Below are 18,457 nucleotides of genomic sequence, written 5' to 3'. Positions count from 1 at the left end.
GACCCTTTTCTATTTCTATGCTTTAATCCCCTTTGGAAAGCCATTAAAGCTATTCTTGAACCATTTCTTGGCTTGGTAGTAGCAATAGAGGACTCATTGAGATGAATAGCCTTCGGATCTAGCTAGGTTTGAGTTCCAGAAGCTTAGATCTAGTACCTTTATGGAGCCATTTTGCATGAAAGCTCTAGATCTACTCTTATAGTGTGCTTTGAGCCTTAAAACCTTCATTTGATGTTATTTACACGTAAAGTTGGAAACTTTACGTGTTAATCAAGCCCCAAGAACCCAGATCTATGAATGGAATGAACTGGTTTCAAGCAGAATCGAGTATATAGTGATTGCATGTATACGACTCGGCGAGTTGTTCTTCGGACTCAGCGAGTCGAGTCGCGAGTCCCCTATTTTCCCCTTTTCGAGTTATGCCGAGTGGAACTAGTGAGTGAGAGATGGAATCAGTGAGCTAGAGGTTTAGACTCATTCATGGAAGAACTTTGCGAGTCAATGCCCTGACTCGGCAACTCCAAGGCAATCTTCATACCTCAAGAACAGACTCGACGAGTTGTTCATACAACTCGGCGAGTCACAGTCAGAGTGTTCATATGTTGAAGGAGAACTCGTCGAGTTGTTCATACAACTTGGCAAGTCGGATGCAGATTGTTTGAATGTTAGTTTCGAAGAGGAACTCGTCGAGTCTATGCCGAACTCGACGAGTAGTATCGCGCTGAAGCAAGAAAGTGAGAGTAAGGACTCGACGAGTTGGTCACCCAACTCGACGAGTCAGGTCAGCTGAATGTTGACTTTGACCGATAGGTTGACTGTGACCAAGGGTAAGATAGTCTTTTTACCCTCAGTATTATTATCTGTATTTGATTGAGGGTACTTATGGAAATTGTAGCCGGGGTGAAGCTGGAGCCGCAGCAGACAGATTCCGGAGCAGTTCTTTCAGCAGCTAGGCTACGAGGTGAGTTTTCCTTCCAGTAGGAACGGGTCTAAGGCCACAATGCCGGCCCGTTTAATTAGTAGTAGTTTCCGGACTTCGGTCCGATGCAGTAGTTAGAATGTTTGATGCCTTCGTGGCTCAGACAGGTTTTGCGTGTTATGTGTTTCGGGTATGGCCCGACTCGAGTATGTAGTCTATGTAGTTATGCTAGTTGATATGTGCATGCTATATTATGTCCAGTAGTTCCGGACTTCGGTCTGATGCAGTCAGTTACGGGCTTAGGCTTGATGCAGTTAGCTTGGACTTTGGTCCGATGAAGTTAGTTCCGGACTTCGGTCTGATGCAGAGGGCAGGGCCCTGGTTAGTTTCAGACTTCGGTCCGATGCAGTTTCCATGCTACGGTCCGATGCAGTGGGAGGGGGCCCAGTAGTTGTTTATCTGTTTGTTTGGTATGAGGTAGTTTGGGGGAGCTCACTAAGCTTCGTGCTTACAGTTTCAGTTTTGGTTTCAGGTACTTCCGCAAGTAAAGGGAAGAGCTCGGGATGATGGCATCGCACACACCACAACTTCAGTCTTATTCCTGGGAGTTTGTTTTGATTCATAGTTTGATTTGGCACAAATGTTCATGACATTTATTATGAGTTGAGATATTTGACATATGGTTTCATGATATGACGATCAGTATATGATTTTTATTATTATTAAAACAAAAAATTTTGGGTCGTGTTTTTGGGACGTTTCAAGTTGGTATCAGAGCCTTGGTTTGAGGGATTCAAGCACACTCTCGGGTGTGACTGGACTCAAACTAAGGAAATGGTAGAAAGATTTTCAAAAGTATTTTCAAAAAGATTTTGAAAAGAAAAACCTAAAAAGAGAAAGAGTTTTGAAAAGGGGAAAAGGGTGTGGTGCATGCGATCAGCCGAGCTCAAGTAAGTACTCCCAAATTACCCATACAAGTCTATGCTATGATTATCAGTTTCAGTTACAAGTCTATGCTATGAGAATTGCATGCTAGTTTTGAGTAGACAGCTGTAGGATAGCCTGTTTAGGTTATGCCTGATAGTATGAACTTAGCATTGTATGCTAGTACAGTTCCTTGTAATGAGGATAGAACTGCTTGAGTAGTTTCCTGTGTCTGAATGCTGCTTGCTATGTGCTTTGTGGGGATCTGAGTGATGTGAGTTAGCCATTAGGTGACTACGTCACATCACATGTGAACAAGGTTGAATAATCTCAGAGTGTTAGATCTGGCCCTATCAAACGGATCTTGTATGAGTTTAACCATTGTGGGGACGGGCTTTTTACTCGAAGGATTATCTAAGCCTCGCCACATGTGATGGTATTCAGGTGATGGCTAATTGGCATTACAAGGGGGTCCTTCAGCAGTTGAGGACTGGTTTGAGTAGAGTCAGAGATTTCCCTAGGGCAAGCCAAGGGTAGGAGTAGCAGAGATTAGTAGCAGTAGTAGTGACTTGGTGGAGTCAAGGCGATACTTGAGGAAAGTACAGATAGATGTGGAAGGTAGTATGGGCCCGTACTACTGAAAGCAGAGGATCCGTACTCAAATCAAGGAAAGCTGAGATGAGACCAGGAAACCTGAGGTAGTAGTGATCCCTTGAGATATATCTATGTTTCTGAAGTTTATTATGTTATGTTTTCAGAATGGTGGTACTACGCCCTAGGCCAGCAGTCGGCAGTTCAGAGGCCGAAGAGGGATCAGGACCAGGCCCGGAGGTCGGGCAGTTGGATGAGCAGACTAGGGAGTTTCTCTCTTCAGAGATTACACGCACCATACTTGAGCAGACTCCTGTGATCTTTGGTTCAATCAAGGAGGGTATCTTAGAGTTGATGGACGAGAGATTGAGCACTTTCCGTGCTGAGATAACGGCCATGATGGGGTCGCACACGCTTACCTTCAGAGAGTTCCGTGCATATGGAGCTCCAGATTACCACCGGGCTCGGGACCCCATAGCGAGTACTAGATGGTTGGTGGATGTGGCCAATGCTTTCCGCATGAGCAGATGTCCCGAGGGGGACAAGGTCAGATTGGCGTCCTGTCTTCTGAAGGATAGGGCACGGGATTGGTGGGAGGAGGTTGGACATGCCATTGGAGATGGCGCAGCTTTGGATACTATGACCTGGACTGATTTTACTACCAGGTTCAGGGTTGAGTTTGCACCGGTTATTGAGGTGCAGTAGTTGGCCAGAGTGTTTCAGGACCTCACCCAGACGACAGAGACAGTGGCGGAGATCACTGCCAAGTTTAGGGAGAGAGCACTTCTCGTTCCTCAATACGCAACTGATGAGGAAATGAAGAAGGCTCGGTATCATGAGATGTTGCGGAGTGATATCCGCCAGTTTGTGAGCCGGTCCAGCTGTAAAACGTTGGATGACATGATTGCTAGGGCGAGAGAGAGAGAGAGAGAGAGAGAGAGAGATTGACCTTGAGATGGAGAGAAAGAGGAAGTTGGAGGCGGCTCCAGGTTCAGGGAGTTCGGGCAAAAAGCCCAAGGGTTCAGATCACAGAGCTAGGAGTCAGCAGAGCCACGGTTGGTGTGACAAGTGTGAGAGATTGCACGATGGGGCGTGCAAGGCAGGGAGTGCCGGTTGCTACAAGTGCGGCCGGACTGGCATATGAGCAGAGATTGTACAGCCACTACTACCGCCGTTGCGGCATCAGATCTGATTTGCTTTCAGTGCAATCAGAGGGGACATAAAAAGTCCCAGTGTCCGAGTTTAGCCGCTGCAGGGAAGGTGTCAGCACCTGCTCCTAATACCTTGAGGATTGCGGATGGCCGTAAGGGCCGAGTGGAGACGCCGGTGGCGAAGAGTAGGGCTTTTCAGCTGATGGCAGAGGAGGCGCGAGCGACTCCTGATGTGGTGATAGGTATGTATTTCTCTCTTATCTATGCATTTATTATTGATTGTTTCTTATGGTTATATGTTTTGTATAGGGTCGTTCTCAGTGAACGGCATTTCGGCTACAGTACTGTTTGATTCGGGGGCTACCCGATCATTCGTCTCTCTTGTGCTTAGTAAGAGGTTTAGCAGAGCTCTAGGGGAGCTAGATTGTCCACTTGAGGTTGAGATAGCAGCTGATAGGACCATTAGGGTTGCAAGGGTACACAGAGGACGTTCCCTGCAATTATTCGATGAGCTGTTCCCGGTAGACTTGGTCCCTATTCCCCCGCGAGGGAATAAGGTTATAGTAGAAATGGATTGGCTGAGCCCCAATGGGGCGGTGATAGATTGTGAGCTACAGTTGGTTAGGGTTCGCACTCCCGGTGGGGGAGAGTTAGTGAGTCAGGGCGAGAAGCCACAGCGCTGACCAGTTCTGTGTTCAGCAGCAAGAGTGAGGCGCTACTTCCAGCAGGGTTGCGCCGGTTATATTTGTTGGATTAGTGTCTAAGTCCATAACTATTTTGGTATGTACTTGACCCGATGGTGCATGGTCCTTTTGGGTTGCCTTCACCAAAGCAACTTGATAGGATGAATTATGGAGAGAAAGGATTAAATATGATTTATTAATATATTATGAGAATAATATATTAAAAGAGAAATCATATTGTTTAATTAATATTAGTCAAGAATTAATAAGAATTAAGTTTGTGACTAAAAGAGATTAATTAAACTTAAGGGACCGGAATTGTAATTATAAGATAATTGCAATTGGTCCATGGATTGCCTTATATTATAAGGTTGGACGAATTCTATGGGAAAACCCATTAGAAATCGTCCAAGGCCTTTAAGGAAAGGAGTCCATGGGTTGCTTAGGGCTTAAGCATCCAAATTAGGGTTTCCTTGTTAGATAACCCTAATAGCCTCACTATATATAGAACCCTTATGCTCCAAAAAAGTGGTGAACTTGTTCTCTAGGGTTTCCACACGTTTTTGAGAGCCTCCTTCTCTTCTCCTCTTCATCCTCTTGCTCTTGGTGTTTGTGAACTATTAGAGGAGTGACATTTGTGACTCTAAGCTTTCTAAATTCATTACAAGAAGGATTTGGGATTGTTATTGCTACATAACAATCAAGGTATGATCTAAACCCTAATTTATATGTTATATTGATTATCATATGCTAGATCTAGGGTTTATAGTCTTGGATAACTTGCATGTACAATAGAGAAACCTAGATCCAAGCATTAGGGTTTGTATGAGCACATAGGATGTTCTTATAGCTAAAACCCATCAGTGGTATCAGAGCCTTGATTGGTTTCTATTGTATTGATGCCTTGTATGTTTGTTCAAGTTGAAAAATTCGATTTTTGTGAAACTGCCTGATGAACTCGGCGAGTCCCATTGTGGACTCGGCGAGTAGGCCCCTACTCGGCGAGTCCATATGGGTACTCGGCGAGTTCGAGCGTCAGAAAGAGGGGATTTCGGGATTTCTTGTTGTTTTTCTCATGGATACTTGCCTTATCTGCTTTAGATCATTAAAATCCGATTTTATTCATATTTTTTAGTATATCCTTGATTAGACAAAAGATAATTACCAATTGATTAGATAATAACTTCCTTATATGGTTAAAGTTGATTATTTGTATTAATTGGGTAACTTATTTTGCAAGAAATTGAAATTAGGTCAAATATAGATAATGACAAAATTAATTGTTTGATTTATATTTTTTTATTTTTGATCCTTGTGTTATGAAAAGTTTCAAAATTTCCCCTTTAGGTTTTATAGTTTAAATTTGAACTCAAAAGTTTAGTTTTGAAATATAAATAGTTGAAACCCTAATGTTTTGAAAAAAGTTTCAAAACTTGTCCTCGAGTTTTGGAATTTAAATTTTGATTAAAAGTTTAATTTTGATGTATATTTAAATTCTAAACCTAATGTTTTGAAATGTTTCAAAACTTGCCCTCAGGTTTTGGAATTTAAAAGTTGATTAAAGGTTTAATTTAGGAATGTTAAATTCTAAAACCCTAGTATTGTTTTGAAAAGTTCAAATCACACCCTTATGGTTTTATTAATTAATTAAGGTGTATAATTAAAAGAGGTTTAATAAATCCATAAAGTTTTGGATTACAATTTAATTAAATTAAAAGTATAATTGTTAAATTTGACCACCTAGTATTTTAAAAGTGTAAAATACACCCTATACTATATATAACATTAAAAGTCTAACATTATATATATATATATATATATATATATATATATATATATATATATATATATATATATATATATATATATATGTAAAAGTCAGTCTTACCGTTAGTAGGCCTCATTCACGAAGCTGATCTATAAGGGGTGTTTAAGGAAATTGCCTATAAAATGGTGATTGAATGGGTATCCACTCTTACCCACCGCACTCTTGACTAGTGGAGGGTCGTTAGCCGAACGGGTAGGATAGGACAAAACCTTCCATTATAAGTATAATGAAGTACAAAAGTAACTAAATGTTCTACAAATTCCCAATCTTAGTTACTTAGGCAAAAGTGAATTGATGCAATTCCATGAAATTACACTTTGTGCCCTTGCGAAGACGTTAGTTGAGCGTGTGTGGTTAACCGGCACACTAAATGGTTCTAAGCAAAGGCAGCAAAGGGTGACTCAATGTTTGTCATAGTTCGGTGGAGCGTGTGTGGTTTACCGGCACATCGAATAGGTGATTGTAACATGTGAGGGCACCATGTAAGTTTGCATGGTTATTCACACCCGCTTTGTGATCCTCGGCATCTCAGTCACAAACAAGAGGGGCATATCGAGATTTAAACATGCCATTGAAATGTTCAATGAATGTCAAAGGATCTAGGAGTTTTCATAGATTTAAAACTTAAATTCCCTTTTCGTTTTTCATGGTGGAAATTAGTGAATCGTCATTCACTTACCTTCAAATATTCTGCAACTAGATTACGACATCCATTTTCTAGGTTGTAGCGTATTGTGTTGGGTCCTAGCCTTAATATCTCATTTGGGTGATTTATTAAGGACTCAATCACTCAACTAACTTGAATTTGTTTTTTTTTTCCATTTTGTAGATGTCAAAGTATGACAACTATGGTATTCCCAAATCCCGTGGAACAAGCTTTCCACATGAAGATGATATTCCACGATTTGATCGAGGAACAAGAGATCATCATTCTCTTCCCCCACCTCCTCCCATAATTCTCCCTAACCCACAAGTTTGAAGGCTTGAAAAATTCAAGCTCACTCAAGCCCTTTTGACAAGTAAATATAAAGAAGGAAAGTCGGTGTGTGCACACGTCCTAGGGATGAAGTCACACATTGATAGGTTAAGAATGATGGGATCCGTTGTCTGTGAGGAGATGGTTGTTGACTGGGTTCTTCATTCACTTCCTAACTCGTATAGTGAGTTCGTAAGAGAGTACTATATGATAAACCACGACGTGACCCTTATAGATCTCACCTACATGCTTATTACAGCTGAATCAGCAATGGTTTGGCGCAATGGAAAAGCAAAGTTGATTGGTGAATCTTCCTTCCAGATCTCTATGGATATAGGCAATGACAATGAAAGGAATGCCATGATCAAAGAGTTTGATCATAAGAGAAAGGCAATATCTGAAGTAGTTCCATGTGCTCTTCCAAAAGAGTCAATTTGCTTTTATTGCCTAGAGAAGGGGCATTGGAGACGAAGCTGCCATATTTACCTAAGAGATCTAAGAGATGGGAGAGCCAATACGTATGGCTCTACTTTAGGTAAAAAAAACCATTGACTAACTCTTTTAAGCTTCTATTCTAGATGCTTAATACATAATGTGATATGATTACAATTGATGTTTTGTAGGATCGAAGAAAAGAGAGGAAGCTTAAGGGAAGAAGTGAGCAGAATCTAACCGTGAAGAAATAGATTTCGTTCGCATTACTTGAAGATTAGATTCTTGAGCTACTACTTAGAGTTAGAATAAGATTGCTAAGAAAGATGTATTAGCATAGTTTTTCAATGAATTGCATTGTAAGGACAAATTTTTTCCGCAATAAAATAAATTTTGATTTTATATTATTTATTTATCCTTGCAATAGCGTATATGAAAAATTGATGTTTGAATGTTTCTAATATTAGCAATAATGGATTTGATTCTTAATTATGTTGTTTGTGGAAATGTCGAGAATTTACTATATAGGGAGAGTTTCTCATCGCCCAAGTTTCATGTGGACAGAAACTTGGAATCATGCAACTTGGCTGCACGATGAATGAGAAATTTCATATTTGGAAATTAGACTAATTCATTGACAAAGTGTCAAGTGAAGGACTAGGAGATCGAGTACACAAAGTTGCGTGTTGATCAATTCCACCACAAGAATAACAAAGATATTCGTAATGATTTACTAAAGGTTTAGTAAATATGATTATACTTATAAGATTAAGTGTAATTCTGAATTGATTGAAAGAAGTTTAAATCAATAGCAGAACGAATAAGAAGAATCAAGTAAGCAGAAAGCTAAAAGTTAATCTATTCTAAGAAGAAGGGAGAGTACCTTTTATGCTTTATGATATGTCATAATGATTAAGAACCATATCTCAATTGATCCTCTGAGTGAGTCTTAGTGCAATTGTATGTCTAAGAAGAGGAATCAAGAATTGAAGAAATGGTTAAATCAGAAAGTCAATCATACTTCGTTCCAAAAAAAGTCTTAGAGTTAAGATTGTGATATTGAGTGACAAGTATTAGGAAGGTTTATAACATTCATCAAATATGGAAAGTTGTGATGTCTTGGATAAGACAAAGACCAACTAGGACCAATTTATGAAGTGTTTTGATAAAAACTACACTAGTTCTTGAATATTTGTTTGTCAAGAAATGTTTATTGACAAGAGAATCTTATATGTCAAGGAGTCAGTGGGAGTCTTAATGATCTTGAAAGGTTTCAAGAACAAATCAAAATAAACCTTATCGATCATCACTAGCACACGAGTTAAGGTTTACAACCTATCATGTTGACATTATTTTGTTTATGTGTCGTTCCAATTAAGTTAATTATGCATGTGAGTCCTATGAATTCTCATTTGAATGCATAAAAGGCAAGGACCTTGATCAATGAAAAGTACATTGATAGGAAAAAGGTGAGCTGCTTAACTACTTGGAAGACATGGTGGGCAGCTGTGTTACCATAAGGCAAAGAAATCAATATTAAGAAAGTTCGGTCCATAAGAGTTTGAATTTGTCGTAAACTTTGGTTTTAACAAATTCACATGGATAGGAACACATACACCATTAAACTCTAAGAATTATAAGATTCCCTCCTTCATGAAAATGACTGTGAGGAAATGCTTTTACTAAGAGAGATTTTACAAGGATAGTGATTGTGAAAATTGTATTCTCGAATTCGATTATGGTTACGGTATCCCTTTCCATGATTCGAATTGTGAGATTTGGCAATTAGTCTGAATTGTTTTAGACACACATATGAGCTATCTATGGCAAAGGTGTATAAGTTTAAGAAGCCTTAGATAAAGGATTATCAAAGCATTAAGTATTAGAAACATGAACTTAAGAAATTCAATAAGTACTGTTTTTCTGGAAGTTAAGCTGGTTTCTGAATACATGTCAAAGCTAGTGGGAGCATAAGTGTTATGTTTATAATAATTATCATGATAGTGGGAGCATAAATGTTATGATTGCATGATTATTATGGAAAGTATTGCAAGTTAGCAATATTAATCATAGAAAAACAAAAGTCATACTTTGCAAAGTTGTAAAGGTTGAATAGTTGTTTTTCTATAATTAAGGGAGAGAATATTATGCTTCATTTCAAATCTAAAGGCTTAGGTTGTGGAATGTTAATATTTTAGTCAAGGAAACATAGTGCGTTCTTAAAATTCGATTATGGTTACGGCATTCCTCTTCATAGTTCAAATTTTGAGAACGTAGCACATAAAATATTACGGCAGAAGATTGATAAAGTATCAAATCTTTATGTAAGACATTATGCATCGTGTCCCATACGCTTCGGTTATAGGATCGATTGCAAATGCTATAATATTTGACCATTCTAAAATTTTCCAAATGTCTAGCGCATTTAGAGGGAAAAAGGACAAGAATCGGTTTTGACTAAGATAATTAAACAACTATCAAAGGACAATCCAAAGTTCGCCGAGGATTGGTCGCTTGTGAGTAGTTGGAAGTATAGTATTGGATGGACCATATTGACATTATTATGAATAGAAAAGATTCTATTAGGAATAAGATGTCATATGGAAAATATGGAAACGTTTCTATATTGGGAGTTGGATATTGAGAATCAATGTCTAAATTAGAAAATTTTATGCAAAAGGATGTTCAAAGGAATGTACTTTGAGTGAGAGACATCATATCTAAGGAATTGTCTTGTAACAATCTCCGATAGAGGACTTTGTAATTTCATTGGCAATAGTCATTGTGACCTTTGTGCTATGACATTACGAAAGGATCATTGCATAAAATGTTAGAATCTAGCATATTCTATAAGTGGCAAGAATTTGATATTCTTTCACTTATAAAAAAAAGGATTAGGAGTTGTGAAATGAGTATGATTGGAAATGTGTTAGTTTGATCTATTTCACAAAGTAACAACCATAGGTAAACATTGTGTGCAGGCTAAGAGCATGGGACAAGTGTTGTAATAATTCAAGTAAGAAGTTGATTACCTGAAACAACAAATAATGAGTAATCGATATGGTGATAAATAAAAGGTGTTTTATTTATACTCAAGGTTTGAGGCCATATGGGATTAGTATTATCCTTGTGTTTCACTTTGCATGTTTTGACTTCCTGAATAATTTAATTGGTTGAGAACAGTCAAATTATTCGAACGGGTCATAGTCGTTCATATGTTGGAAGTAGGTATGAATGAAGACTGTGGTGAATTGGTGTGTGGATTGTCTAAAGAGTATTAGACATAAGCAAATGTTTGCTGCAACGTTCATGAGTGCTTATGAATATGATTTGAGCATTGGATTAAACCCACGCTCACTTGGATCACTCCATGAATTGTATCACGAGTGATTGGTGAGACGATAACATCTTATATTCTTGAAACCAAGATGTGTGAGTTGTATCTTGCGAGTCGGTTGCACATTGATAATATGTAAACGCACCAGTAACTTGGTGTCATAAAACATATTGTTGTGTGTGATTCGGTGAGTGAGTGCAAGCGAGCATTGAATCAAAGTTTATTTGTTCCTTTTATCCAAAGTAGGATAAAAGCGATATCTTTGGTCCCCTCGATGATTTAGTGATCACAAACGTAAATGCTCGGCCGGGCTAGGGCTAATTTGATTTGTTCAATTAGTCAGTCGTCATAAATCAGAAGTCGAGAAAGAGTACAGAGAGAATGATTAAAAATCATGTCTCATATGATATCTAGAATGGAGGAATATATGATCCCTTATCTAAAGGACACGCGTATCTGATAGGATCAGAGTTGAAAGCGGCTTTAGATAGCTATGATTGCAGATCAGGATCTGAAGTCATATGCATAATAGTTATTAGACTTATCCAAGTGGGAGACTGTTGGATTAATGTCTAAGTCCATAACTATTTTGGTATGTACTTGACCCGATGGTGCATGGTCCTTTTGGGTTGCCTTCACCAAAGCAACTTGATAGGATGAATTATGGAGGGAAAGGATTAAATATGATTTATTAATATATTATGAGAATAGTATATTAAAAGAGAAATCATATTGTTTAATTAATATTAGTCAAGAATTAATATGAATTAAGTTTGTGACTAAAAGAGATTAATTAAACTTAAGGGACCAGAATTGTAATTATAAGATAATTGCAATTGGTCCATGGATTGCCTTATATTATAAGGTTGGACGAATTCTATGGGAAAACCCATTAGAAATCGTCCAAGGCCTTTAAGGAAAGGAGTCCATGGGTTGCTTAGGGCTTAAGCATCCAAATTAGGGTTTCCTTGTTAGATAACCCTAATAGCCTCACTATATATAGAACCCTTATGCTCCAAAAACGTGGTGAACTTGTTCTCTAGGGTATCCACACATTTTTGAGAGCCTCTTTCTCTTCTCCTCTTCATCCTCTTGCTCTTGGTGTTTGTGAACCATTAGAGGAGTGACATTTGTGACTCTAAGCTTTCTAAATTCATTACAAGAAGGATTTGGGATTGTTATTGCTACATAACAATCAAGATATGATCTAAACCCTAATTTATATGTTATATTGATTATCATATGTTAGATCTAGGGTTTATAGTCTTGGATAACTTGCATGTACAATAGAGAAACCTAGATCCAAGCATTAGGGTTTGTATGAGCACATAGGATGTTCTTATAGCTAAAACCCATCAATATTGCCTATGTTGTAGATGCCCAGGAGAAGGGCAAGTTATCGATTGATGATGTTGCGGTTGTGCGAGACTACCCGGATGTATTTCCAGAGGATTTTCCTGGAATACCTCCCGAGAGGCAGGGCGAGTTCAGGATTGACTAGATCCCTGGTGCGGCTCCGATAGCCTAGGCACCGTATCGGTTGGCTCCCCCAGAGATGCATGAGTTGTCTACGCAGCTGCAAGAGCTGCTAGACAAGGGTTTTATCAGATCGAGTAGTTCGCCTTGGGGAGCACCGATTTTGTCTGTGAAGAAGAAGGACGGGTCACATCGTATGTGTATAGATTACTGGGAGTTGAACAAGGTAACTGTGAAGAACCGTTACCCACTTCCGAGGATAGATGATTTGTTTGATCTGTAACAGCCCGGAATCTCAGGTATTGTTAAATTATGTTTTTGAGGTGATTTAAGAGGGGACTCGGCGAGTTGGAGCCTAGACTCGCCGAGTAGGATCGCAGACTTGGTCGCGGGTTCGCGACTGGACTCGACGAGTCCAGATATGGACTCGGCGAGTCTACGCTGTTTAGCGAAAACCCTAACCGTTCACGTTTGGGACGTATAAAGGAGACTTATTGGCCGTCATTGTTCATTTTAGCCTTCTGAGAAGAACCCTAAATCGATTGTGTGCATCTGGAGCAAGGATTATAGGCCATTGTTGATTATAGAAGAGTGGTTGTGCAAAGAAGAGAAGGGATTGGCTAAAGGAGCAGCAAGGGAGTCACATTCTGAGGATTGGGGACACAGAGGATACATCATCTAGGTAAGAATTCGAGTATACTCTGCTATGTTGATGTGATTATGGAATTAGGGTTTATGGAACCCTTTTGTGAATAGATTGAATGTTACCCTAGTCCCCATGTCGATTGTAACCCTGTATTGGGACCTTTGGAGGTCCAGAATGTCCCATGTCTGTGCATTTCGGGAATTGATGAAGGTTTTGGATTGGAATCCTTATGCCTTAGTTCAAAATGTGAATTATGAATCATAGGGTGTATCATGAGCACTGAAATGAGGACCTTACGTGGTGGATCAGCCTAGGAAGGCCAGACCTAGGAATGGTCGGAGCGGTTCTGACCTTAGGATGCAGTTTGAGCAGTTGCATGGCATGGACTCACCAAGTTCGACGAACAGACTCGGCGAGTAGCTTGAAGACTAACTGGGACTCGTCGAGTCGTTCTTCAGACTCGGCGAGTTGAGTCGGGGTGGCCCCGCGATTCTTCCAGGAGTAACTCGTCGGGTCAAGGAGGATACTCGATGAGTAGATAGGGAATCTCAGAGAGTTGGAGGACGTCTAGACTCGCCGAGTCGCCATGGCACTCGCCGAGTCCGGTCGAGTTGACCGTTGACTGTTGACCAGAGTTGACCTAAGTCTGACTTCTTAGGGATAGTCACACTTAGAAGATATAAGTGTTAATGAGAGATTTGTGATGTTATAGGGAGGTTGTAGCTCGTCGGATTGTGCACGAGTGATTTCAGGATTTGCTAGCTTTCAGCATTCACGAGGTGAGTCTTCTCACTATACTGTACCCGGAAGGGTTTGACTGTGTGACCGGAAGGTCAGATATGATATGTGATATGTATGCTATATGTGGTAAGTTATTTGTTATATGTGCTATGTATGTTATGTGGGCCGGAAGGCAATATGTTATGGGCCGGGAAGCGATTATGTTATGGGCCGGAAGGCGTTATGTTGAGGACCGGAAGGTCAGGGCCTGGAAAGGCGTATGTGCGTAAGTTGCATATTAGGGAACTCACTAAGCATTTATGCTTACAGTTGTTATGTATGTGTTTCAGGTACTAGTGAGGACCGTGGGAAGGCGCCGGCGTGATCGATACACATTGAAGAATGTTTTTATGATCTTGGGATTTAGACAGTTTGTATTTGACATGACACTTAAATTATTTATGCCTTGTTTTGAATGGAAATACTTTATTTTTAAAATGAAAAATTTGTTTGAAAATTTGCGTTGTTACAATTGGTATCAGAGCCTTGGTTTGAGGGATTCGGGTGCACCTTCGGGAGTAACTGAACTCAAACCGAGGATTTGAGGAAAACTTTTTAAATAAAGGCATAAACTTTTGTAAATGGTTTTGTGGTAAGCAAGAAAGAAGCAGTGTGTACGATCAGTCAGCGCCCGAACGGTAAAGATCCCCAAAATACCTTACAATATTATATGATATAAATTGTTATGCATGCTAGAATACTAGGTATTCATGATAGGACTAGAGCGGCCTGATTTGTGATGCCTTAGTCTAGGGAAGTTTGCCGATATGAGATGCTTTGCTAGTGTGCGGGTAGATAGTGCATATCAGAAGTAGAGTACTCACTATCCCGGGTTTGGGGAGGAAGACTTGGGATGAATGCTGATGCGGTGTGGTCGGTAGTATTGGGCTCGTACTACCGAAGACACCGGGTCAGTGGGAGACCCAAGTAAGAATCCCTGGATATCGGGGACTGAGTAGGGTTGCGTTATCGAGTGCGATTATACTCGATGGAGTCTCTGATAGTTTTATGTTGTATTTCAGAGACATCATGGTTAGACCACGCCACGGAGCGAGTTCGAGCGGTGTGAGTGACGAGGAGATTCGTCAGATGATTCACGAGGAGGTAGCTGCGGTGATTCGGGCTGAGATCCCGGAGATGTTTGGGTCTATTAAGACCACCCTCATGGAGACGTTTGATGAGCGGTACGCCACATTGACTGAGGCTGCAACCGCTGCAGCTACCGCAGCTGTGGCCGCTGCTAGGCCACAGGGGGGTGACTCGTTGCTGTTCCGAGAGTTCAGCAACACGAAGCCACCAGAGTTCGATGGGACGCAGGATCTGATTGCTGCGATGAGGTGGATCGCGGATATAGAGGGGTGCTTCTACACTTGTTCATGCCCGGAGCACCTGAGGGTACGGTTCGCTTTGAACCAGCTCCGTCTGGGAGCGAAGGACTGGTTGAAGTTCGTGACGGCGAACTTCACTTTGGCAGAGATTACAGCAGTGACATGGGAGGGGTTTACTGCTATGTTCAGGGACGAGTACGTTCCGCCGGTGGAGAGGGAACGATTGGTTCAGGAGTTCTTAACCCTCAAGCAGGGTACTGATTCTATTGCGGTGATCACGTGGAAGTTTCATGAGAGGGCGATGTTCTGCCCCGAGCTGGTGTCCACAGAGCAGGCTTGGATGAGCCGGTACTTGGGAGTTTTGAGGAGGGATATCCGGGAGTTTGTGTCGAACTCCACCTATCATACTTTACTGAGCTTCAGGCGAATGCCAGGAAGCGTGAGATCGAGTTGGAGACCCAGGCCAGGGAGGAGGCCGAGTCTCAGCAGGTGGACCGGCGGCCGACTCAGTCTCAGCCGGCAGCCAAACGGACCAAGTCCGCCGATTCGAGGACGGGAGGTCCGAAGGGCCGCACTTGCAGAAAGTGCGGCAAGGGTCACGATGGGGCGTGTCGAGCTGGTGCTTGCTACAAGTGCGGCAAGGAGGGGCACATTGCTAGGGAGTGTCCCAAGGGGTTTATGGTTTGCTTTCATTGCAACCAGACCGGCCACCAGAAGGCCGAGTGCCCTCAGCTTCGTCAGGGATCTGCACCTACTGCCAGGACTACTGAGACTCGACCGGTGAAGGTCGAGGCCCCGAGGGCTCGGGGGAGAGCCTTTCAACTGACTGCGGAGGAGGTCCGCGCTGCGCCCGATGTTGTGGTAGGTATGCTGTAATTCATGTATTTATTTTAATGTCGAGATGTTATTCTTATGTTATTATATGCGTAGGTACTTTCCTTGTGAACTCTGTGCCTGCTCTAGTGTTATTTGACTCGGGTGCGAGTAGGTCCTTTGTATCTTTAGCCTTTAGTCAGCATATAAGCGTTAGTCGCGAGTCGTTGAGCCGACCTTTGAGAGTTTCTATAGCTGACGAGAGAGTGATTTGTGCCACGGAGGTTCTTCGGGGGTGCGTGCTAGAGATTTTCGGGGTTGAGTTCCCTATTGATCTGATTCCTATTGCGATGGGTGATGTCTGTGTCATCGTGGACATGGACTGGTTGAGCCGATTCGGCGCTGTCATCGACTGTGAGCGTCAGCTGGTGACTATACGAGACCATAGTGGGGGAGTTCTTTCGGTGTACGGCGAGGGTACCCGTTCGGGATCAGCTTTTTGTTCGGCCGCTAGGGCGAGGCAGTGTCTACAGCAGGGCTGTAAGGGTTTTGTGGCGTATGTGATGGATACGCGGGAGGTTTCCGAGAGACCGAAGTCAGTTGAGGAGGTCCCTGTGGTGCGTGAGTTTCCAGATGTTTTCCCCGAGGAGCTGCCGGGAGTACCTCCTGTGAGGCAAGTAGAGTTTGGTATCGATCTGGTTCCGGGGGCCGCGCCTATTGCTAAGGTGCCTTATCGTCTTGCACCTCCAGAGATGCAAGAGTTGTCCTCGCAGCTCCAGGAGTTGCTGGGGAAGGGATTCATTCGGCCGAGCAGCTCGCCGTGGGGAGCACCTATTCTGTTCGTCAAGAAGAAGGATGGTTCACACCAGATGTGCATTGATTACCGGGAGTTGAACAAGTTGACGGTCAAGAACCGTTACCCGTTACCGAGGATCGATGATTTATTCGATCAGTTGCAGGGAGCGTCTTGGTTTTCCAAGATCGATCTGAGGTCAGGGTACCATCAGGTGAGAGTGCGGGATGAGGATGTCCAGAAGACATCGTTTAGGACGCGATATGGGCATTATGAGTTTGTGGTGATGCCTTTCGGGCTCACCAATGCCCCGGCTGTGTTCATAGATCTCATGAACAGGGTATGCAGGCCGATGTTGGATCGGTCAGTGATTGTATTTATCGACGACATTCTGGTGTATTCGAGATCTAGAGAGCAGCATGAGGAGCATTTGAGGGAGGTCCTTGAGGTATTGAGGTCGGAGAAGCTTTATGCAAAGTTCTCCAAATGTGACTTCTGGTTGCGGGAGGTCCAATTTCTAGGACATGTTGTTAATCAGAAAGGGATATTGGTCGATCCGGCCAAGGTTGAGGCAGTGATGAGTTGGGAGGTGCCGAAGTCACCCTCTGAGATCAGGAGCTTCCTTGGGTTGGCAGGGTATTATCGGAGATTCATTAAGGATTTCTCCAAGATCGCAGTGCCGCTCACCAGATTGACCCGCAAGGGTGTTGCATTCTCATGGGGGCCCGAGCAGCAGACCTCCTTTGAGACACTTCGCCAGAGGTTGTGCGAAGCCCCGGTATTAGCTCTCCCGGAAGGGATGGAAGATTTTGTAGTATATTGCGACGTATCGATTTCGGGACTGGGTGCAGTGTTGATGCAGAGGGGTCATGTGATAGCGTATGCGTCGAGGCAGCTGAAGCCTCATGAGGCGAGATATCCCACGCATGATTTAGAGTTGGGGGCAGTAGTATTCGCTCTCAAGATTTGGCGTCACTACCTGTATGGGGTTCGATGTACGATATACACGGACCATAAGAGCTTGAAGTATTTGATGGATCAGCCCAACCTAAATATGCGTCAGAGGAGGTGGTTGGATGTAGTCAAGGATTATGATTGTGAGATCCTGTACCACCCAGGCAAGGCTAATGTGGTAGCCGACGCGTTGAGCCGCAGGGCGGAGAGCACTCCATTGCGAGATGTATGCTTGAGACTGACTGTGATGACTCCAGTATTGGATGCTATTCGTGGGGCACAGGCTGAGGCTGTGCGACCAGAAATGCAGAAGAAAGAGCGGGTTGTGGGGTTAATTTCAGAGTTCGCTAAGGATGGACGAGGGCTTATGACGTTTCAGGGTCGGATTTGGGTACCGTTCGTGGGCGGTACGCGTATTACTTTGATGGAAGAGGCTCATAGATCGAAATTCTCGATCCATCCCGGTGCTACGAAGATGTATTAGGATTTGAGAAAGTGCATAGCCGATGAGTCGGCAGTAGTTCCATTGGAGGATATTCAGGTGGATGCGAGCCTAAATTATGCTGAGAGACCAGTGGCCATCAGGGATCGGAAGATCAAGGTTCTGAGGAACAAGGAGGTACCTCTGGTGTTGGTTCAGTGGCAACACCGTAAGGGATCGGAAATGACTTGGGAGTCGGAACGTGAGATGCGGGAGCAGCATCCGGAACTATTTTCAGAGTGAGACTTCGAGGGCGAAGTCTAATCCTAGTGAGGGAGAGTTGTAACAGCCCGGAATCTCAGGTATTGTTAAGTTATGTTTTTGGGGTGATTTAAGAGGGGACTC

This window comes from Lactuca sativa, chromosome 3, assembly GCF_002870075.4.
Source record: "Lactuca sativa cultivar Salinas chromosome 3, Lsat_Salinas_v11, whole genome shotgun sequence".
Taxonomy (NCBI): Eukaryota; Viridiplantae; Streptophyta; class Magnoliopsida; order Asterales; family Asteraceae; genus Lactuca; species Lactuca sativa.
Note: the sequence above shows the minus strand (reverse complement) of the source record.